The sequence below is a fragment of the Corvus moneduloides genome, chromosome 25, assembly GCF_009650955.1.
Source record: "Corvus moneduloides isolate bCorMon1 chromosome 25, bCorMon1.pri, whole genome shotgun sequence".
Classification (NCBI taxonomy): domain Eukaryota; kingdom Metazoa; phylum Chordata; class Aves; order Passeriformes; family Corvidae; genus Corvus; species Corvus moneduloides.
In genome coordinates, this window is record NC_045500.1 from 3,839,173 (window position 1) to 3,861,688 (window position 22,516).

A 22,516-nucleotide genomic window follows, 5' to 3' on the forward strand; every position below is an offset into this window, starting at 1 on the left:
TAAGTCACCAGATACTCCTTCCCTACGACAAATTCAAACACCTTTTGTTCAGGAGCCCAAGAACTGAGTTTAGTCTGGAGAAAAAACCCAAACTTCTTTCCTCACTTTCAAGCAGGTTTGGAAAGACAAGATTTGAAAGAGAATTCCCATCTGTTATTGGAGCATTTAATCATTCTCTAAAAGCCAGCACAGTTTTATTTTCTCTGGGGAGCGAGCAGCATTAGCTGAGGCATAAAGCAAACTCCACCAAGTGTAGAAAAAACTCACCCTGATGTCCTGTTTGACAAACTGACCTGCGGGTCACAACCTGAGTTTATTGATCCGTGGGGCCTTGTCTGGGTGCCGGGCATGTTTTCTGGACTTTGGTTTCAGCTGCATTCCTCACTTCTCAAAGAGGGGGTGTGGATTTCTGCTAGGAGTAACCACTGGGAAGGAAGTAATGTTCATTAAGTGTGCAGGCAGTGCAGGACGAAGCATGCTCAGTGCAAAAGCTTCTCTCCCGTGCCTGTCAAGCCCGAGGTTTGAACTCATTCCAGAATGCTGGATTTACTTTTCAGGAAGAAACAGTACCTGGCTGGGCTGTGCTTTTCCCTTCCCTTCCCTCCTCGGAGGAGTGGAAACAATGTCCTTTTGATGCCGGGTGCCTTCCTGCGAGTGGGAATCTCGCCCTGGAGAAGGAGACAAACTTTGCTACCTGTGAAACGAAGACTGCTTAGGTCAGTACGAGGGGGCGCAGAGGAACTTTGCGAGCAGCTTTTGTGACTTCTGAACTCCCTGTTTCTGCTCTTCTCTATCCCTTCCCATCCTGAGCAGAGCTGAACTTTTTGGGGGAAAAAAAAAAAAAAAAAGTTCAGCAGCTCCCTCCTTGTTCATTCTCTCTGCTGAAGGTAAACTTGGTTTAAAGAAAACAGCCTGAGTTTGCTGGGAGCTGAGCTTAACTTTTGAACACTCAGCTTGCTGAGAGAACAGAGATTTGTTTTCTTTACTTTTTCTTCTCTTTCTTCCTTTTTTTTTTTTTAGTGGTTCCTATAAATGCAATCCTGGGCTTCCAGCATGTGTTTTAAAAGCCTGTTCCCCCCTTTCTCTCCCCGCCCTCTGCCTTAGAGCTGAAAATGAGACTCGTTCTTGAATAATAAACTCTGTGTTATCAAGCAAATCTTGTGGCTTGTTCATGTGATTGTTCCCAGTCCCAGCATCGATGTTTTTTGCCTTTTAATATGTTTTCCAGTTCTTTCTGGAAAAGGAATTGCAAAACTGTTAGCAGAGAGGTGAGAGAAAGCAATTTTAGTTGATAACTAAATTTTACTCGGTGGCTGAATTTTTGAGCTTTTCAAATTTTAAGTGCTCTCTACTTTCTGCTTTCAAAAGCATATTTAGGACTCCTGTCTCTCGAGGATTTGAAATATTCCCAACCTTAGAATGGGAAAAGAGAATTTTTCATCTTTTTGGGAAACTTTGTGCTGCCTAATGGAGATTTTTCTGAACATAGGCCAAATGGCCAAGAAACAAAATGACCACTGAATAAGAAGTGAAATGGACTCAAATAATTAGAAACTGCCTGTAGTTAATGATTGTTTGAAGTGGGTCAGGAACATTTGGCAGCTTCTGGTGTTAAATTTTGTCCTCGGATATACTTGGGAATGGTTATGTGGCTTATCAAAAGTTGGGATTTAAGTTTGTATGTTTGAGGAGGGGGTACAGACTTGGATATTTGAATTTTAGAAACTTGAAAGAAATTAGTTAAACACATACAAACGTGAAATCCTCGTGTTTAAAAGCTGCATATTTATTATTTGGTTGTTGTAAACCGGGAGTTACCTCATGCAAAGGATCTCAGTAGGAAAAAAGGGATAGCAGGTATAACTCCAAGCTGCAGGGTCAGCAGTGGGAAATATCCTTGCAAGCTCCACGAGTTTTGCTGCTGCTCACTAAAAACAAAACTCTGCACAAGCCCCTGTGTGCAGAGGGGGACAGGAGGAGTGGGTTTTGCTGGATCTCCCAGTGGATTCCCACTGGGATTACCTGCCTCGTGCCTGGGGAGGGACGGGGAGCAGCCAGGCCAGGCAGAAGGAATCTGCAAATACCCAAAGCTGGAGCTCTCTGATCTTTCCCCACGTTCACCCCTGAGATCCAAGGGAGTTTTTGATGAGGGAAGGCTGGGGAAATGTCTTTGCCTTTTGATTTGGGGGCCTGGTGGGGACCGTGGTGCTGCAGATGGACACGGGGTGGCCACAGGGCTCTCTCCCCTCTGTACATTCCAGCCCTCCATTTCCTGGGAAATGGGGAGGGTCTTTGGCGAGGCACTTTGCATATTTCTGGGAGGAAAAAAAACGCCTCGTGCTTTTGAGAGATAAATAAACCCAGGCTGCAAAGCTGCGCATCCTCGTCTGAGTTTTGAACAGGGACTTTTGGAGCCTCAGATTTATCCCAGCTCCAGTGGAAAGGCAAAGCATTGTCCTCATCCAGGCACAAACAGCGTGGCCTCCCCCATTGTTCCTTTACAGGTATCCAAGCTGCAGAATCCAGCTTTGTATAAACTCACTTCACGTGTAAAATTATAATTTAGGACAGGAAATATTTGGGGGTTATTTAATTTCCCTTCCTAGGGTTGAGATTTTTACAACTTAGAGGTTTGCAGGAGTTTGGAAGTAGAAAACAACTCTCAGTTCATGGAGGCCAGACTTTCACCTGAGGTGTGGAATAGTCACATCCATTAAATGAGTATCAGCCAGATTTTGGCCAATAAACCATTTAGTCTTCGGTCCTTCTTTGTTTTCATCCTTAAATATAGATATATTTCTTTCTCCACCTACCCAGGTATTCCCAAGGCAGGTCTGCTCCTGTTCATTGGTTGCATTTAAATCCTTTTATATTTCTAAAACAAGGGAGGGGAATTCCACAGTTCCTGGAAAGGCCCAGGTCTTTCTAAGGTTTAATTTACCATTTCTAAGCTTTCATTTACCTCCAGAATGGAGAAAATCATTGCCAGTATGTGTAAGCTCATTTTCTGTCTTTCATTTTTGTGCTGAATCCTGGTTTTTCGAATGATTTAAATAGGGAAAAAAACTTAATGTGTCTCTCCAAAGTTCCATGTATGGTTTTGCTCCTTGATGGAGATGTCGCCATGTGAATCCAGCCACAATCAACAGGCAGAGGTGAAATTTGGATGGAGGAAGCAGGAGGAGAAGAATGGGTTGGATTCCTTGAACTGCGAGGCTGCTCCTGCCTTGGGATGAGCGGAGCAGGAATCTGGTGCTCTTGGAGTTCTGGAGCACTTCATCCAGGCAGCTCCCAGTGCTCACACATCCTTCTTGTTTTGAAGATGGGGATTGCTCAGAGCGTTTTGAGGATCAGGATGTCAAGACCCATCTGAAAGCCCCTGGCTAAATCCCTTGGAAAAGGGAGCCAGCTGGGATGAGGGGAACAGTCCCCACGTGGGTGTATCTGTGCTGGGTCATTCCTGACCCACAGATGCTAAATGGGATCTGTGCACATAAAGGTCCCTGTGCTTGTTGGGATGCTCTCCAGGGAACAGGACTTCCTGTTTTGTGGAGCCCAGGGAAGTGTCAAACAAGGGATGATTTATTTTTGAGGAAGTTGCACTAGATGAGGACATGAAATCTCTTTGGAGGAGACACTAATAACTCTGTTTTCCCATTTGTTGCGTGGAAGTGCAAAGCAACACCTGCAAATGGTGCCCCGGGCAGTGTTTGAGGTATCTCAGGCAGAAATGTCCATTATCATCACCCTCTTGTCCTCAAGAAGAACCAAGGAACAGCAGGGCAAGTCACTGGAGGCTCTTCTGCCTAATGTCTGACCAGGATCATGAGCCTCCAAACACTCTCAGAAACATCTAGAATGTGCTTCTTTCCCCACCTTCCCTGTCCCCAGGACGAGCACACGAAGACTGCTGCAGGGAATGAGCCATGGAGGAGCTGGGAACCTCTGATCTGGCTAAAAACATCTTTACAAGTTCATATAAACCCTTTTCCCTCGAGGTGTTAAATTTACCCCGATTTTTCCTAAAAGGTAGAGAGATGTTGCAGGTGTCGCTGCATCATTTGAGACATGGGGCAGTGACCGTGAGCAAATTCCTGGTGTTAATGGTGAATTCCTCCCTTTATTTTTGCAGGTAGCTGTGGAAATGAAAGCAATTCTATTTCCCACATTGCTCACAGGCTCCACAAGTGTAAGTACAAATACAGTTTATTTTGCCATAGGTGGAAGTGTGAGTCTAATGATCAAAGCACAAGACACGTGTTAATGTTGTGTGGGGTTTTTAATAAAGCAAACAAACAAGGAGGTCAGGAGAAAGTTCCTTATTTGACATTTTCCTGCTGGCTTTGCAGAAAATCAGGGTTCATTTGGATTTGGATCCAGCTGCATTTGGGCCAAAGTTGTCTCTGGAGAAGTCTGGGAGGGACAGGAGAGGAGAAGAGCTTTTAGCTCCGTCTATTGAGAAACCTCCTGGGTAGCAATTTCAGAAACTCCTGTGGGACTGAGAAGTTTAACTCCTATTTTTAGAAGTATTGTGGGAGCTTAAATCAGGCTTTAAAGCTTTTAGGAACCTGGAAAGGCAGGTGGGAACCCCGTGGGATCTGTGAAGTGTCTGAACAGGTTCTGAGCCTCACTCTGAGAGTTAATACTTAACTCACCGTAGGGACATTAGCAAAACCCACTTGACTCCTGCATCAATCTTCCCATATCCAAATCCTTATAAATCTTCTATCTCCTGATTTCAGAGGAACTGGGATTCAGAAGTACTGAAGCCTGAGTTTGAGGCTCTCAATGACTTTGAATTGTGTTATCCATTGCTTTCAAATCACAAGTGAAATTAAGGAATGCAACGCGTATTTCAGTGTCTATTGGTGCCCCTTTTCAGAGTTTACTGAAGTACAGGGGAGTTTCTTTTCGTTTGAGGCAACCCCTTGAAAAGGCTGGAGAGTGCTGCAAAATTTAGCACTCTCCAACCTCAACCAAGCTGAAGTTCAGTGCAGACTCTGCTCTCTGCAAAAAAGTTTTTAGAGCTGCACCTGGGCCAGAGTTCAGCATCTGAATCCCCTTCCCAGGGCAGAGGTGCAAAGAAATAGAACTTTCTGCATCGATATGCAAATTCTCCATAGAAATGGGGCTTTTCTGAGTTGCTCTTGGGGTTCAGGTGGTTGAAAAAACGAGCTTTGTGTTCCCGAGGCAGCAGGGACCGGGGTTTCTCCACAGTGCCTTTGTCTGGGGATGTGTAAAGCCCTCAATGCGTCATTCTTTCTGCTTCAGCTGTGAGAGACTCCCATCTTCTCTATTGATTTTACTCAGAGTTCTGCCTGCCCTTGAAGGTGTGACCTGTACCTCGGGCTAATTTATTTCTGTCATGGCTGCAGCATATTTTAGAGGGCAGCGGGGGTAGGAGGGAGAACAATGAATTCAACATGGAATATAAATCCCAAGCCTGTAGCCCTCAGACATTCCAGCACATACCCCATTCTCCTGCTTGGCATTCTGCACGGTCTTGGATTAAAAAGGGGGAAAGAAAGGAAAAAAAAAAAAAAAGGCAGCATTTGTATAAGTAATCAGGTGAGCCATTGTGGGTAATCCCTTTGGTCACACACGCTGGCATGGATATTAAAATTTGCTGGGCTTCTAAACCACTTACAATGACGTCTTAGTTTGTGAACCTGAATGAAAAGCCTCACCTTGATGGCCTAGGAGTGTTTTTGGAGCTGAGCACTGGAAATTTGTGTTGTGGATGGTCAAAGACTTTGGGTTTGTGCTGAAAACTCATTGTGGTGGGCAGCGGGATGGATTATTTTTTATTTAATTTTATTTCACATTGTCTCACATTTTCTTTCCTGGTCAGCTTTTATAGACTTAAATATAAATTTAAATGCACAGAGGTTTAAACTCTGCAAGTCCTGAGCTTAAGAACCTGGCCCCTCTCATTTTTCTCTGGGGCTCAGTGGGGTTTGCTCCACACTCTGCCTGTGGAGTGCAGCCTTTCCCTCCTGCCCCACGCAGCTCAGCAATAGCCCAGGATTTCTCCAGGGAAAAACTTGTTGCTCCCAAGTTCCCTTGGAGGAAAGATGAGCATCCTGTGCTGCCCTGGCTGAAAACTTTTGTTGGGCTGGCACCGTGTCCTTGGGATGCATGGAAGCACTGGGATGGCTGCTGCAGTGATTTCCAGCCTCCCACCTCCCACCTCGCCTGGGGTTTTGGATGAAATCAGTGAATCCTGGATCCGCAGCGTGATGGTTTGGGGTGATTTCCTGCAGCTCAGACTGCTCAGGTCAGAGTTCTGCAGCACACGAGGGGCAGCTTTGAGGAGCTTTATCAAAACACGATTCACATAAAGCCAATTTATGGCCTTCCCTGGGAATTTAGGGCTCATCCTTCAGAAGGGCTGAGCTGAGAGTGGCTGGCCTGGGGTTTCTGCTGTGGGTCAGGGCAGTGGGGCCAGCAGGGAAGGGCAGGATTCAGAGGAATGCAGATCACTCTGGAGCTGGGAGATATTTGATTTCCAGGTGATTTGCTGCCACAGAAAGCACTAAATTAGCCTGGGATAGCAGAATTCAGTGAAACTTCAACCACCCTGGTTTGAACCCAAAGTTTGTAGTTAAATCTGGTTACTTTCCGTGGGATTTGGGTTCCGAGTGGATCCGTGTCCCACAGCCACAAATGTTTGTTGTGCTTCCCCCGAAGATTTTGTGCAGAAATATTTTGGTTGCACCTGTAGAGGGAAAAAGCAGAACAGGAGGTGTCAATTCAGAGTAGAAATGTGAGTAAAAAGAAGGTTTATGATTTATGGAAGGGGCACGGGGATATAATAAGAAATTAAATGGTCCCTTGGCATCTAACATGCATCTTTTTGTACCTCCACTTTCCTCATGTATACATATACGATCTCTGCCAATATATTGATTATTCCCAGGGAGCAAAGCAGCCAGGGCTGGGCATCCCAGCTGGAGCCTCCTTGTATCTTGGCATCTTTGTGTTTATGGGTCTCACCCTTTTTACTTGGCCCCCAACAGCAATAAAGTCAGACGAGATCCGGCCTTTTCAGAGCATTGCCACTCTCCTAAAACAGAGGGAGGGAGGGAAGGAGAGGCAGTTCCAGCACAGAAAAGACCCTGGGTTCTTCTGTAAATGATTTTTTGGACCTCCAAGGGAAACCTGAAAGGGAGAGGGAGAAATACCAGTGCTGAACTGTTAAGTCTTGGGATCTGATATCTCTCTGAAACACTCAGAGTAATTCTGGCTAGAACCCACCTTGAGGGGTTTTTTGGGAGCATTTCACTGGAGAAAAGTTGTCCAAAATGTTATTTCCCTGATTTTCCCTCAAGGAAAATTTTTAGTTGAAGTGGGAAAACATTGGGCAGTTTATAAGCTGGAGTGGAACCTGAAGATCTCAGTGTTTCTTCCTCCCTTGTGCCTCCTCTACCAAAAAGCTTTTGTGCTTTGGTTAAGAATTGATATTTGCAGTTTGGTGACTTTTGTGATTCCCTCCCTGAAATCCAGGTTTTGGCAGAGGTTGCAGCTCTTGCTGCAGAGGGTGGTGTGGGATAGGGTGAAGGTTTCCGCTCTGGCCACTTTGGCTCCTTCTGAGACTCAGTTTCATCTCCACGTTATCCTGGCCTTTCAATTCATTGATATTTTCTCCCTGCATCCACTGGGCAGCTTTGGAGATTCAGAAAGGAAAAACATTTAACACCCTCAATGGAGTCCAAGTGCCCTCCTGAGGAGCTGCTGTGCAGTGGGAATTCTCCTCCTTTAGACCCCTCAGAGCTGTCAACATGAATCCAGTTCATGTTTCCTTGCTGTTCTGGAAGTTTTGGGGTTTTTCCTGCTTTCCTGGATATCCTAGAAAGGTGTTTGGGTGCTCAGGTTAGCCCCAGAGGCAGCTGCGTGTCAGTGAGGGGAGAAACGAGTCCCAGGGCTGATGGCACAGAGAGTACCAGCACATCAGAATCCTCTTGAGAAGATGTCTAAGGTGTAGTGGGAGACTTTTAGGACAGGAAAGCATCCCAGTAATGCAGCTGAGGTGTGATTATTGAATACCTTTATAAACCAAAATCATTACTCTCTTTTTTAATTTTTTTTTTTTATATTTTTTAGCGAAACGAAGGAAAAAAATACCCAAAGCTGGGTTGGAGAAGGATGCTTGCAAAATAATTTAATAGCTGAGGTGGCCTCTCATGTGCTCCCCAGATGTCCAGTCCCAAATGTCTGTTCTGTTAGGCTGATTATGGAACACATGCATTCAGAGCTGGGAGCAAAGGGAGCATCGATTTCTTCCTGCAGTGGTGTGGCTGTTGCTGTGTTCAAGATAATTAAACATTAGAGCTGAAATAGAACTGAGCTGAAAAAGGAGCATTGTTGCACCTCTAGTAAAGAACTCTGGGATTGTCTGCACTGGGATGGGCAGAAGTTATTTTTTATTAAAGTGAGGATGCATAGATGAAGTGCATTAAAGTACTCTGAGCCCCTCTGTGGTCACCCTCGTTCATGGTGGAAGTGATTTTGTGTGAATTTGATTTGGTTCCAAACTAAATGTAGTCAAACCGAATTCAAACCACTCTGATTGGGAAGTATAAAGTCTAAACGGGGTTTTAAACAGTGCTCAACTAACTCACCTCAAAAATTAATATGGTTTGATTATCCCGAGTGATCTGGTGCAGATGCTTGGTCCAAAGTCCACTTTTGATTTTATCATTCACTCCTTGTAGTATTTGGATTTTTTGCCTTTAAGACTCCAAGATAATGTGTTAATTTCAGCTTTCATAAGATAAAAAATAGGTTGCAGTGAACATCTTTGAGAATAGGAACCCCAAAGGTGTCAATAGCTGAATTCAAGTAATTTTAGGCTAATTTTAAAGGTGTTCTTGCTTTTGAAAGTTCAGATTCATAAATGCTGGGGTTTATTCCGTACCCTGCAGGGAGTGATGGAATTTTAGTTGGTGTCATCACTGGGAATCTGATCTCTGTAAAGCTGAGCTCGTGGCTTAGCACTGAATTATCCCATACAAGGAGGGAAAACAGCTTGGCTGAGGGGTATCCATGGTTAGGATGAAATTAAGTCCCTAGAATGACAGGATGGGTTGGGAGGGACCTTAAACCCCACCCAGTGCCACCCCTGCCATGGCAGGGACACCTCCCACCATCCCAGGCTGCTCCCAGCCCCAATGTCCAGCCTGGCCTTGGGCACTGCCAGGGATCCAGGGGCAGCCCCAGCTGCTCTGGGCACCCTGTGCCAGGGCCTGCCCACCCTCCCAGGGAACAATTCCTTCCCAATATCCCATCCAGCCCTGCCCTCTGGCACTGGGAAGCCATTCCGTGGGTCCTGTCCCTCCAGCCCTTGTTCCCAGTCCCTCTGCAGCTCTCAGGTGCCAACACAGCCTGGAGGCACCCAGGACATGGTGGGGAGGGTTCCTCAGCTGCAGTTAAACCCCAGAAATGTGCAAACCTGTGTGATGGGCACCGAAAATTTTGCTGTTCCTCTGTTTAGGAGTGGAGGCATTTCACAAACCTGTGACGAATGATATTTTTATAGAGATTGGGCCCAAGAAAAAGGGGAACCTGGTGGGTTTCATTTCCCCTGGTGTTGCTGGAAGCTTGGGGGGCAAGCAATTTAAGAGCTCTGTGTGTCTCAGCTTCCTCACCTGTCAGTGGGGGAATTACTTCACAGGGGACTGGAAGTATCATTTATAATGATACTTGGAATGTGCTTTCATATGCTGGGAAGGAGAGTGGGAGCGTTCACATGTACCAGAGAAAAGGAAAAAAAGTAGGTTAGGCCTGTCTGAGCTTGTCATGCTTCTCCTGTGTCAGCAAACTCGGGGAGACAAGAGAAAGGAGAGGAAGAGAGATCAAAAGAATACATTAAATTAAAAAGTAAACAGGGAAAGTTAAACTTAAAGCGGCAAGGAGGGAGCTGCACGGGGCCTGTGCTCGGCTGCATTCATCTGGATTTTCCAGCACGGGCCAAGATCTCAGTCATCGACAACCAAAAATCCCAAGGGAATCCCATTGTGGGAATGAGCTGCCCAAGCTGAGGGTGCTCTGCATGTGAACAGAGGGCCTTTGGAGGAGGAAATTTGGAGGGATTTCCCCCGGTGATGGAGAAAGCAGGGGCCTGGTACAGCTGAGATGCTCAGAGCGGGAGTCCCCACGTTCTTTGTGGCACACGGGGTGGGATGGCAGCCTCGGGAAAGGGCACTCACACCTGGGCCTGGTCACTGGCACTGCTCAGGCAAAAACTATCTATAAATGGGGGTTTTACGTCCTCCCAGCTCTTGGCAAACTGGGTTTTAGGGACTTCCTAAAGCACAGGCTGCACCTGGAGCAGCTAAACTGAGCTTTAATGTTGCATTTGATCTAAGTTAAGTGTCCAAGGCCAGGTTGGATGGGGCTTGGACAACCTGGCCTAGTGGAAAGTGTCCCTGCCCAAGGCGTGAGATGAGCTTTAAGGTCCTTTCCAACCCAAACCATCCCGGGATTCTGTGACCAGACAGAGTTCTGAGCTGTGCTTATGTTCTATTCACTTTAATCTGTTCTGTCTGCTCATGAAATAGGCCAAGGAAGCTTTAAATGCAGATCTATATGGTAAATTTTCCATATAAAGTAGACGGAGGAGAACAAAAAGCACATGGGGGAAAATTCCTGACAGTCAATATATGGAGGGTTAGTTATATTTTTACAGAATTATAGGTCAAACACTAGGCTGCCAAAAGCAATCATACCAGCTGTAATCTTCTTTAGCTGTATCCAGTAAGAAAAGATGAAAAATTGTTTTTCTGCCTTTGAAGAATGGAAATATCTTTTCCCATACCCACCCTGACCTGTTTTACTGTAACAGATTCTGGATCCACTCAGCTAAATCATCATAAGCAGAGTGTGATGGAAACAAATTGCACCATAAAGCTTATCCTAAAACTCTGCCTTTTGCACCTTCAGCAGCTGGGGAGGGTTTTTTTTGAAGGAAAAGTGCTCGATTTGCATCCTAAGCCTCCTCCATCTGTCTTATCTGTGGCAAAGCTGGGCCGCTTGGAGCCCAGCTTTGTGTGCTATAATCTTATTTTTGCACATGGTGAGCCTGTGTGGTTGTGTGTCATACGAAGTGCAGCCTTCCTTTTGGGAAACCACCACTCACCACGAGTTTCCTCTGAGGGGCTGGAGAGGAGTGGGGTTTGAAATGGACTCAGGATAAATGGGAGAGGTGGGATGGAGTAGAAACCTCTTGCAAAACCAAAGGGGAAGATTCCCCTGCCAGCTGAACTGATGACACACCTGTGCTGAGCTAACACAGCCCCAAATCAGGTGAAGTGGGGGATGTGGAGGGCAGGGCTTGAGGCACTCACGCCTGAAAGACATAAGGAGCAGAGCATTTTGCTTTGTGAGCTGCAGGGTCCCTGCGGCAGGAACAGCCACTTGGTGTGTTGCTGGCAAAGGAATGGGGCATGGAAAGGTAGGGAGCTCTCTGTATTTGTGCTTTAATGCAAATTAAATGTGGGGTAGCAAAAACGTCTTGGGTTTATTTCAGCGGATTTGTGCTGTGGTGGGGCTGAGTGTCTGGGAAAGTCTGTAGAGATGTAGTGATGAAGTAATGGCAGCTTTTTTGTCTTTCAAACCTTGCAGAAGGAGGTTATTTTATGTAAGCAAACTTCCTGGAAGGTGTGGAACAGTTGTCTAAGTGCCTGAGGAGTTTGTGTGTGGTTTCTGGGTGTCAGACTCACAGGAGAGACCATTTACAAGGGCAGGTGGTGACAGGACAAGGAGGAATGGCTTCAAATTGACAGCAAAGAGGTTGAGATTGGATATTTAGAAAGAAATTCTGCTCTGTGAGGGTGGGGAGGCCCTGGCACAGGATACCCAGAGAAGCTGTGGCTGCTCCTGGATCCCTGGAAGTGTCCAAGGCCAGGTTGGATGGGGCTTGGAACACCTTGGGACAGTGGGAGGTGTCCCTGGAAGATTCCAGGACCTGATGAAGGTGACCATCCTCACCAACACCAGTGGGACAGAAGCTGCAGACTGAGTTTGTGTTCAAATATTTCCCCCAGGGCTGTTAGCAAGCACTGGAGCTGCCTTTAACCCAAAAGAAAATCTTGTGGTGCTAATGTTGTGCAGTGGTTGATGGAAAACTGACTTGCACAGGTTTAATTGCTGCCTTCACGGAGAATAAATGGTAAGGTTCTGGTGCATTTGCAGAGTAGAGTAACCCAGAACTTGCTTAGGGTTCCTCAGCAGGGCAAGCAAAATTCAGGTGAGGTTTGTAACTCTTGCTTTGATATTTAATGCAAGTCTGAGCTATACCAGAGAAGAATATTTAGCTTTTAATTCAGAACTGCACATGGTGAGTGGTATCTACTGCAGAAAGAATGTGGGGTTTTGAGGCACTCTCCGAACCTCTTCACCTTTTGATGCCATTCCTCAGAGTCAGCTTAGCTGGCTGATTTAGTGATGCCATAAAATAGGAGCCGTGTCTGGTATTTACAGACTTGTTTTCATGGTTCCCTGATGGTGCTTAAATCTTCTTACCCCTCGTGCCATCTTCTGAGGGTGTCAGGCCATCACCACTTGAACAAGCCTGGTTCTTGCTCCTCTTTAAATCCTATTTTCCCCTCCTCTGTGCTTTTGTGCAAACCAAGCAGCAGCCACTTTCCCTTTTCCCAGGAGTCCCTAAGCAGTGAGGAAGGCTGGCCACTGGCCAATTCATTTAAACCTCTGGAATAATAGTTTGCTCTCTAATGAATAGTCTGGCTTTAAATCTCTCCATTCGAGGGTGGTGGCACTCCTGAAGCTGACAGGTACTTATGAGACACTGAGGAAAGGTCATTTGTTGGGTGTTACTTTCATTGATCTGTCCAGAAAACCTCCTGGTCCTTCCTCTGCACTCATTGAAGGCAATAAAAAGAGGCAAAAACCAGGCAGAGAATTCATTTGTTTTTTCATATTTGCTTCAAAAGCCACAACCCATTTTAAGTCAGCGGTTTCATATTTAAATGTGACAGAATTCAGCCTCATAGTTGGCATCACCTTATTCTGATCAGGGAAACTGAGGCACGGAGCAGGGGGATGATTTTCCCCGGACATCAGGTGGTAATCCTGGACTGGAATCTGGGAGCTCCTTGCTCTGGCTTGCAGAGAGCTGGAGGAACACCACTGTTGGGAGATTTATTACTCATTTCATCCTTCCTCCCCCATACCCATAAATCAAATGCTACCATTTTCGTCCTGAAGTTGGAGCTTAATGAACCTAAAAGCAATCTGAGGAAGTAGCACAAAAACCTGGCTGTGCTAAAGCCCTGTTCCATTTACAAATGAGAACCAAGAGCATTGGTAAAGTTATTTTTACTGTAACTTGAGTTTACTTTCCATAGGAGTTGCCAGACCAATATTTCAAGGCCTGGCTTCTTGATGTCCAGGAGAATAAAGTGACTTTGACATCTCTTAAACCAGGCTGGGAGAGAATGGCTCCTACCTGGATTAGTGATTGGACTCCATGGGCTTTCCCAAACTTAAGGATTCTCTTATTTTATCTGCTTGCAGTGGACAAGAATGGGCTTAAATCTCACTCTTTTTGCCCTAATTCTGAATTTTGCTGGGTCAAGTTAAGTGTTTGGAGGAGATAAACTTGATCAGTGTTTGTGCAGGACTCTCAGCACGCTGTGGAGGCTTTCTTGTGGATGTGGAGCTCCAGCTACTGCTCACAAGCCACTGGAATTCTCCTTAGAAAGCTGAAATTGTGTGGGAAGAGGGTGGTGAACTGTTAAAAATTTGGCCCTTCAGAATTCAAAATGAATAAAAGATCCTTCATCAGGACAGGTCACCATAGCAGAGAGATCTGGGATTCTTGGGAGAGGATGTTGGTAGAGCAGACATGGAAATGGGGATGGGAGGAGGGAGAAAAAAGGGGTTTGGCATTGTAGGGTGAAAGCTGAAGCTGGAGGGAGTAGGAAGCTGCTCCCATAAGGTGTGTGAGGAGCTGCAGGAGAGGCTGGGAAGCTGAATCAGAGGGATGAGGCAGGAGAAGTCCCATTCCTGCCAGGCTCTGCTCTGGCCACAGCTGCACGGGCTGTGTTCCACTGCAGAGAGGAGCAGAGCAGCCCAAGGGGAGGAGTTCCCAGCCCGGGGAGGTTGTTCAATGTCTGAATTCCTGGCCCCAGGACAGTGCTAAGGGAGGAATGAAGTCAAGTGTGGACCCCCACCACGACTTGGCTGAATGATATTTAATATTTAAGCTTTTAAAAGTGGAGGGAACTGTGCAGGAGCATCTCTTAAAGAGGAAGGAGCACAGTCTCCAGAGATGGACCCTGTGCATCCTCTGTGACTTCTGTTCAGAGTGATCCCAGCAAATGAGCTTAGGATGAAAAAAAAAAAATCTGGACTGATGCTTTCCAGTTGATTCCCAAGCCCTAATTTTAGCTTTTCTCTGCTTTTTGCTTTGGTTTGGGGGCAGTCAGGGATGGCCCAGCATGATCAGAAGAAAAATAATGCCTGGTTTGGGTTTTTCTGTAGCAGTTTTACTTCCTAGAGGAGCAAACCTTCTGTGCTATCCCTGTTTGACAGAGGGGAGTGGAGGATTGGGGAAAGGAGGTCACCCAGCAAAATGATGGTGTAGCCAAAAATGAAACGAGGGTCTGCTCTTGATGGAGAGGAATTGGTCAGACTGGAGCATTTTGTTTTCTCCAGGGTACAGGATGGAAAATCTGCTTCAGAAATTGGCCATTTTGTACATCAGGCCGTAGCAGAAAATGAAGGTTATTTGGTAAAGAAACAAAGTGTTGGTCCAAAGATGACTGGAGTGATTGGAATTCTTTCCATGGGAGCAAACCTTTGTGTAACAGTGGTTGGTAACAGGCAGGATAACGCCCCATGGACTGTTTCCCATCTCAAGCTCTGCAATAAATACTCCTCGCTTAGAGCATGGTCAGCTGTTGGATTCCCATATGGAAAATGCTCCTTGTTGGTGATGAGGAGGTGTAAGACTCCCATTTTTTAAACTGATCTCTACAGATCCCTGGATTCTTTCACGAGGTCAATTGACTTCTGCTTGGAGGAGGAGGCAAGAAAAAAATGGAGGTAAATTGCAGCAACAAAAGTGAAAGAGAGAGGAAGCAGAAGGTATTTACTTCTCACCTGCTACGAATTACCCTGCAGCAGAAAGCAGGGAGGAGGAGGAGGAGCAGCGGGAGTGGGATGGTGCAGGAACAAAAGGCTTTTCTGCCTCGAAATGCACCAAGGTGGGAGCTCTGCGTTTCTCAGGAGTTTGGTTTCACCAGCCAGACGCATCCCAGGGAAGGGCTGGCCCACGGCTCTGGGGGCTCTTGGGCTCCCTAATGACGCTCAGGCTTTGTCCCCTGGCCGGGCAGCGTTTTGCTTGCAGGCTAAAGTTACAGTTGTAGCAGAACTCATTCCATATTGGCGTTTGATCCTGGGAGAAGGGGAAAAATCTGGTCAATGCGGTTCTCATTAGCCAAAAAAGCTGTAACATGCTGGAGTCATTAGTAGTTTGTTGATTGAGTTAACCATGCAAGGCGGGCTGCAATTGATCATCTGCATTCTCATTAAATATGCCGCAGTCTCGGGGAGGTTGTTATGGAACTGCTTGGAAGGCAGGCAGGAGGAATCTTGGTTTCAGCCCAGAGTACCAGTTTTAAAATCTCTTTTGACTTCGGGCTCGACATGTATAATTGATCTCAGAGATGGGACTGAGGTGTGACATAAAAATAATCTTTCACCGAAGTGTTACTACGCAGGGTCGTGTTTCAGCTTGAAACAGGGAGAGAGATGGAGGCTGAAACTTGAATCCAAATCTAAACGTTCTTAGTGCTGCAAGAGGCGAGGGAAGTGGTGAGGGATTGCCACTTGGCCCTGTCTAGCAGGTATTGGAAGGAAGGAAGCATTGCTGTGCTTCATTTAAAGATAATGAGGTCTAATAAACCCTAACCAAAAGTCAAATTCCCTTCATCTTTGCCTCGCTCATAAGTGAGTCAATAAGTGAAAAAGATCTATATAGAGAGAGGTGATGGAATTTCACTTTCAAGAAATGGGTGAACAGGAGTTGCTGAAGAGTGTTACCTTGAAAATATATCATGATCACTTTAAACCTTGTCTATGTCTTTCAGCTTTTGAAATGCTGAAGATCACATCTTGAGGGAATTTGTTGGAGCCTTTGAAGTATTTTTATGTTAGGCCCCTATGGCAGAAGATTGTACAGATCAAGAAAGTACCGAGTAGATTTATTCACAGAAAATGCATTTAAATTACCCAGCTATACGGGCGCACATTCTTCATTTATAGCCTGGTGTCTGGGCTCTGAAATCCTCCCAAGAATTGAGGTCATAGAATTGGAAAATGAGCTTCTGTACACCATCCTTCTGGCCTTTCGGATGTAATGGAGTCTGCACTGTGTGGTAAATTGGACGGAATTCAGAGAAGAGCAACAAAAACAATTAAGGGAGGAGAGGAACTGACTTACATGGAAAGATTAAAGCGTTACAAATTTGTGGCTTGGTGGAGCAGAGACTACTGCAAGTCATTGGAAGTTTCTGGAGACAGGAATGCGGCTTCAAAATCCCTGGTCTTGTCTGAGCCTGTTTTTGTTTGTGTGTTTTTTTTTAAGGAAAATCTTTTCCGAGCAATATCCTCATCTGGTGTAACTTACCCCCGTGCCAGTGAAAACAATGGAGCCAGGGGATCTGGGCCAAGTTACACTGTCTAAAAATGTGGCCCTTGCACTCTTTAAAACCTGGCACAGCAGGGGTGGAAGTGGTAGTTTAGGGAGACAACTGGTGTTTTAACTCCTGCAAGGTAATTCCTGCTGTATGCAGAATGCAGAGTGGTTAAATGTGGAAGATTTTTGGACATCTTCCTTCTATAGCACCTCCCCAAAATGCTGGCAAGAAGCCAGCAAGGTTAGACTGTTGTTTAATTCTTCAGCTGAGTGTTGGCAAAGGATGGACTGAAAGGGCATTTCTGTCACCTTGTTCTTCACATGCTCTTGCAGAAGTACAGGCAGCTTTTGAACCAGCAGAGAGAAGTCTGAAGCAGTCCCAGAAAATGTGGGATGTTGCCATGGGAAGTTCTGAGGGGCTGCAGGTGTAACCCAGCCCTGAGGGGATGTGGCACTTGCCCAGAGGAGCAGTCCATAAATACCCCAGGTACTGAGTGGGGCTGGTTGGAGGAGGCACAGCAGCTCAGGTTTCCAGCCTCAGAAGCTCTGAGCTCTGTCCTTGCTGAGGGGATCGGGGTGGTGGCTGCTCTGCAGACACAAGGCACGAATTGTTCCTTGCGGTCCACGGGGATTGAGTTACAGTGAGGCCGAGCAATTAAAAACGTGGGCTGGCTCTGAGGAAAATGAAGTGTGAAGCCCGCTGTACTTCGAAGCAGTCTCAGAAGGGAAGGGATGGAGGCCCTGGTGCTTGGGAGGTGGGACTTGTCCTGAGGATGGAGTGTTAATTGAAGCATCATGGCCAAATTTTAAGCGAGAGGTTAATTTCTGGCTCCCTCGCCAGCTCCTTGTTCCAGCTGGGCAGGGAGTGATTCCATCCCAGGGCTGAAGCTTGGCTGCACAGGGAGCAGAGAAGCTGCCACCTTTCCCGTGAGTAATTGCTTTTATGGGATGGGTGAAGCTGCCAGGGAGCAGAAGGAGGAGATGGAAAGGTGGCAGCTTCTGCATGGAAGTTGCTACAAATATCAGTTTCCTTTGCAAATCATGATCTTCACTGAGGGGTGAAAGGGGCCAAACCTCTATAATTAGGACCAATTTTCAGTCTTGCCTGTTGCACCAAACAAGCCAAAGCCCTAAAGGCCTGTGGAGTCTGTGTTGTCATTGCCTTCATCCCGATTCCTCTGGGTCAGGAGCGGGGTGCAGTGACTGCTGCATTCCTGCTCATCCCAGTGATGTCCAGCTCAATGGGTGAACAGGAAGACGCAGCAAACATCACCCTCCTGGGATGTGTGTCTGGAGAACAGGGATGATTTTGAGTGTGTGAACGAGGCAGCCAGACAGGAATACCGAATGTGGACCGAGGATGCCGGGGGAATTGTTTCCATAGAAACCCAACCATGGAGGCTCACATGGCTCCCCCATCTCAGACTTACAAATTCATGTGATTGCCTTAATGGTCAACAGACTGCATGGAAGGGAGGTGGGTGATTAGGAGAATTTGATCTGAGTTTGCTGCAGATGTGGGAGCGTTGTGCTGGATTCCCTGGCTGAGGGAACTCGGAGTGGCTCCTGCGCTGGGATGTGCTGCAGTAAATCAGGATTAACTCCTGGGCAGGGAGTGGTGCCCTGCTGGTGTCAAACAAAGGGAACCAGGCCTAGTTTCTTTTAGTTGAAGGGGAAAAAAAAAAGGTTTTCATTTGTTTTTTGCTGCATTGTTCTCCCACCTTTGTTGGCCAGGCCTTTTGCAGACACCTTTGCATTCAGAAATGCCTCGGGAAGTGTTGTTCTGAAATGTCCTCCATGGAAGCACAGGCCTCTCCTTGCCAGAATTTATGAGGGGCCCTGGGAGCCTGTGTTCTTCATATGTTCCTGGAAAGATTTCTTCTTGGAAAATCCAAGACGTTTGGGACTAATTTATGTTCTTCCAGCCCCTTCAAAGAAACCAAGACCTACAAGGGCTCCCATAAACCTCCAAGTGCAACGCCCAAATAGGAATCAAATGTTGTGTGGGAGAAGAGGCTAAAGCAGGTCAGAGAACCCCAAATGAAATGTGGAGGTGTCAAGGTTTAGTGTAGATGTGGGGCTTGGGCTCCTCTGACTTTCTCCTGTGGTCCTGGAGTTTAATTTGGGCTGAGCTGACTTGGTCTGCCTGAATTTTTTAAAGCGCCCAAGCATCACAACCCACGAATTTCATCTTTAATAACAACGATTTACACTCTTTTTGGAAGAGACTCTGTGAGTGGAGGGGAGAGGAGGACGGGAAGTAGAGATTTGGACGACTTTGGACACGATTTGAAGTAACTTGAACTTGTGAGCAGCTATCCTGTTCTCCAAGGAATGGCTCCACAGCCAGAATTTTGTGACGTTATTTTTCTGGCTGCATGTGGGGGAAAAGTAAAATGAAGGCTGGAACTGTGGGGAAAATGGCTCCAATCTCTCCTCCTGGTTTCCCCAAGCTCTCAAAAAGTTGCTGGAGACCTTGAAAGCCTTAAGAGTAGCCCAGCTCCGTGCTGGCCTCTTGATAAGTGCAGATAATTCTCCTTTTTTTTTTTCGAGGGGAAAACATTTCCAAGGGGAAAACATCTGAGGTTTGGGAAGGGTCAGCCAGGAATGACATAGCTGCAAATATGCAGGGAAATCAAAGAGCTGCAGGGTTCCACCCAGGAGAGAGGAGAGCCCGAGAGACAGCCCCAAAAGAGGATTTACAGGAAGAGATGTCCAGAGAGGAGAGTTTTTCCTCTCGGGTCTGTGTGAGCTCAGCGTTAACCCCGACCCATGTTTCACTTGCTTTGTTTTGGAAATGCTCTCCCTTGGACTCAGGGCTGAGATTGTTCTTCCAGAGCTCCTCAGTTGCCTGCTTTTGTGGTGAATTGAGCAATATTTGATATTTTACTTAAGGGTCTGGGTTGTGGAGTGAGTGGGGAGTGTCTGTAGCATTGAGGCGCCCTAATTTCAGTTGAAACCTCTGTGTGATGCTAAAATTAAAAATTTGGCTGCCGTAGAGTTAATTTTCCTCATGGAAGCCAGCATGGGGCTGTGTTTTGGATTCATGCTGACAACAGTGCTGATAACACAGGGATGTTTTAGTTCCAGCTGAGCAGGGCTTGCACAGAGCCCCTTTCTGCACCTCACCCCACTAACGGGGCTGCACAGGGAGCTGGGAGGGGACACAGCAGGACAAGTGACCCCGAGTGACCACAGGGATATCCCAGCCTGTGCAGCATCCCAAAACAAGGAGAGAAAAGGTGCAGCCTGTCCCCAAACCCTGTCTCTGAGCAAACAGCTGCTCTGTCACTGTTGGAAGGAGAAAATAGTTTGTTTACTGATGGGTTTTTTTCCCCCATCAATTAGTGAGGAGAGCAGCTTGGCCCAACTTCGTCAAGCTTTTAATCTGGGCAGACTTTTTGCTGAACTGCCTCTGCATACGAAATGGAGCTGGTTGCCAGCTCCCCACTTCCCTCACCCACCTCCAAAGCTATTAGGTCTGATTGTGTTGGGTGATCTTTGTGGAATTATTCCTTGACTTTTATCTGAAATCCATTGGTAATGGTTATTTAAGCTTTTTCTGTGCTCTCTGGTTGTTTTAATTTCAGGGAGTCCATCGAGGAGTTTAAGTATGTATTAGTTATCATATTGATGGATCAGCCAAGCAAGGAGCATTTGGAAATGCACATATTCCTTTTCCATTGACCTGTGATATTTGAAGGATAAGGCTCTGCATGCCATTAGCAGTTGGAGCATCCATAAACATTCCTCGGCAGGTTTCGATTTGGGTTTGGGATATTTGGAGATTTTTGTTTCCATTAATCCATCCAAGGGTATTAATTGGTTTGGTCGCCATTTATTTCATACTTTCCCTTAAAGGGGTATGGGGTTCGTTTGTGCTTAGCAGACTCAGGGCTCTGCTCCTGCTAAATCAACCCTACCGATGGCAAATTTGGTGGGAAATAAATCCCACTGGAGGCACAAAGAGCATCAATACTTTGCTCGTGAATCTTCCTTTCCACAAGGATAAAGAAGAAGAAATTGTGGCCAAAATTTGCTTGCCATGATCAGTTGTGCTCTCAGTTTAGTGTGCACTGATTTTTGATAGAGATTGGGGTTTTCCCACTGCTTCACCCCAAATTCTTTCAGATGTAACTGAGCTAAAATAAGTAGAAACTGGTTGAACTTGGTGACACGTGATCCAAGGAGATCTCTCCACTCTTTAATTCAGGTGATCCAGATGTGGAACCAATATTTACACCCTCTCCACGAGTGTTTGGAGGCTAAATTAACTCGAGTGTGGAAATCACTTCGTGATCCTTGGATTAAAAATATAAAATGCATGAGCACAGGCGGTGGGAGTGGTACAGAATATTCTTCCCTTTAAAATTCCACAGCCTCTAAGGTCTGTCCCACAGTGCCTCTCCAGAGTCCTGGTAACTGCACCAGGAGTTAGATCTGGTCCTTAGGCAGAGAATTAATCTGGATTATTCTTACAAAACCCATCTCAAGTGAAACTTTTGCCGATATTTTTCCCAGAAGATCCTTCTCTTTCAGTCCAGAATTTTATCAGCAATTCTTATGCTAACAGGGGTCAGGAGATGAGATGTTTCTCACGTTACACTTGAAGCTTCTCATGAATAATGGCCTGTATCACCTCTATTGTCTGTCCAAAACATAAGCAACCAGACATAAGGCCAGAGGAGAAATTTAAAGAGTGCTGAATAAGCCAGCAGGACGGACCAAGAGCTGAGATAGTAGGGGAGTGAAACAAATACAAGGTGGAGCAGATGGTTATTTGGGGGAAATATCCGAGCAGATTAACTACCAGGCACTGGAGAATGAGCCAGGCTCCAGTTCAAAAGTCCCCTGAAATCTTCAGAGTGAGATTAACAGAAGCACGGACGAACATCACTGTAGCCAAAATAAATTAGAGGCCATTATTCCCCAGTGAATTTTCTTAAGTGTTAAGTAGAGCACATCAGGCTTTTCACAGAAATCTGAGGGGGGTTGCCATGCTTCAGACCATCACTTGCTCCTGTGCAAGGGCAATCTGTCCACTTGAAAACAATTTTTATTGTCCTTCTCTCCTTTCCCTAATTATTTTCTTTGCCCTTTTTGTTCTCACATAGCCGTGTGTGTGTGCATTGTGCATGGGGGGGGAAAAAAAATAGCTGCAGTTTGAGAATCCCAAAATACGTGACACTGGAAATTCCCATCGTGGAAATTTTAGTTCCCCCCACCAAGCCCTTCAATCTTTTTCTTCAGCGAGACTGCAGCTGCCATCTGATTTGTATTTATATATGCTCTTTATAGATATTAATGCAATAACAGATTAAACCTAAAGTAACTGTTACTACACAGAGACATCTCAGGGGTCTGATCTTGCAAACATTAATGCCTCTGAATAACTTTAATCTTGTGCATTGTGTATTTGAATTTAATGGGGACTCTTGCATGCCAAAGTTTCTCACATTTGCGAATGTTTGCTGCAACTTCAGACTTCCCCCATATGTTGATGTCAATTTGTTTTTGCAACCTCAATACGGTTTCGAAACCTAAGCCTCTGATCACGGTTTGTGGATGGCTGTTTTTTCAGTTCTGCTGCCTCCACTGGGCCAGATTCCCAATGGGAAAAATGGGCTAAGGCCTCACTGCTGGCCCCACCTACTTAGACCAGGCTAAATTTCCCTCACAAGGGCTTCTCCAGGCACTTTTTTTAGCAAGCCCATAGGTAATGTGAGTTACGGTGTGGTAATGCTGTTTGTATGGGATCAGCTTCCCAAACCCCTTTCTGAAGGCAAGTTCCTAAAAGAAACTGGATTGAAAAACTTGGAAAACAGCCCAGTGGTGCTGTATGAGTACCTGGAGAGC

At 46.0% G+C, this 22,516-nt stretch overlaps 1 long non-coding RNA gene across 1 annotated transcript in view; it reads left to right on the forward strand.

The window, feature by feature from the left end:
• Positions 1–350: 350 nt before the first annotated feature.
• The window catches only part of LOC116455767, a 34,468-nt gene continuing 12,302 nt past the window's right edge, over positions 351–22,516 (forward strand). Inside the window, exons 1-2 of the long non-coding RNA XR_004244473.1 lie at positions 351–716; positions 4,133–4,189. This is a non-coding gene — a long non-coding RNA (uncharacterized LOC116455767). The remainder of the gene's footprint in view (positions 717–4,132; positions 4,190–22,516) is intronic.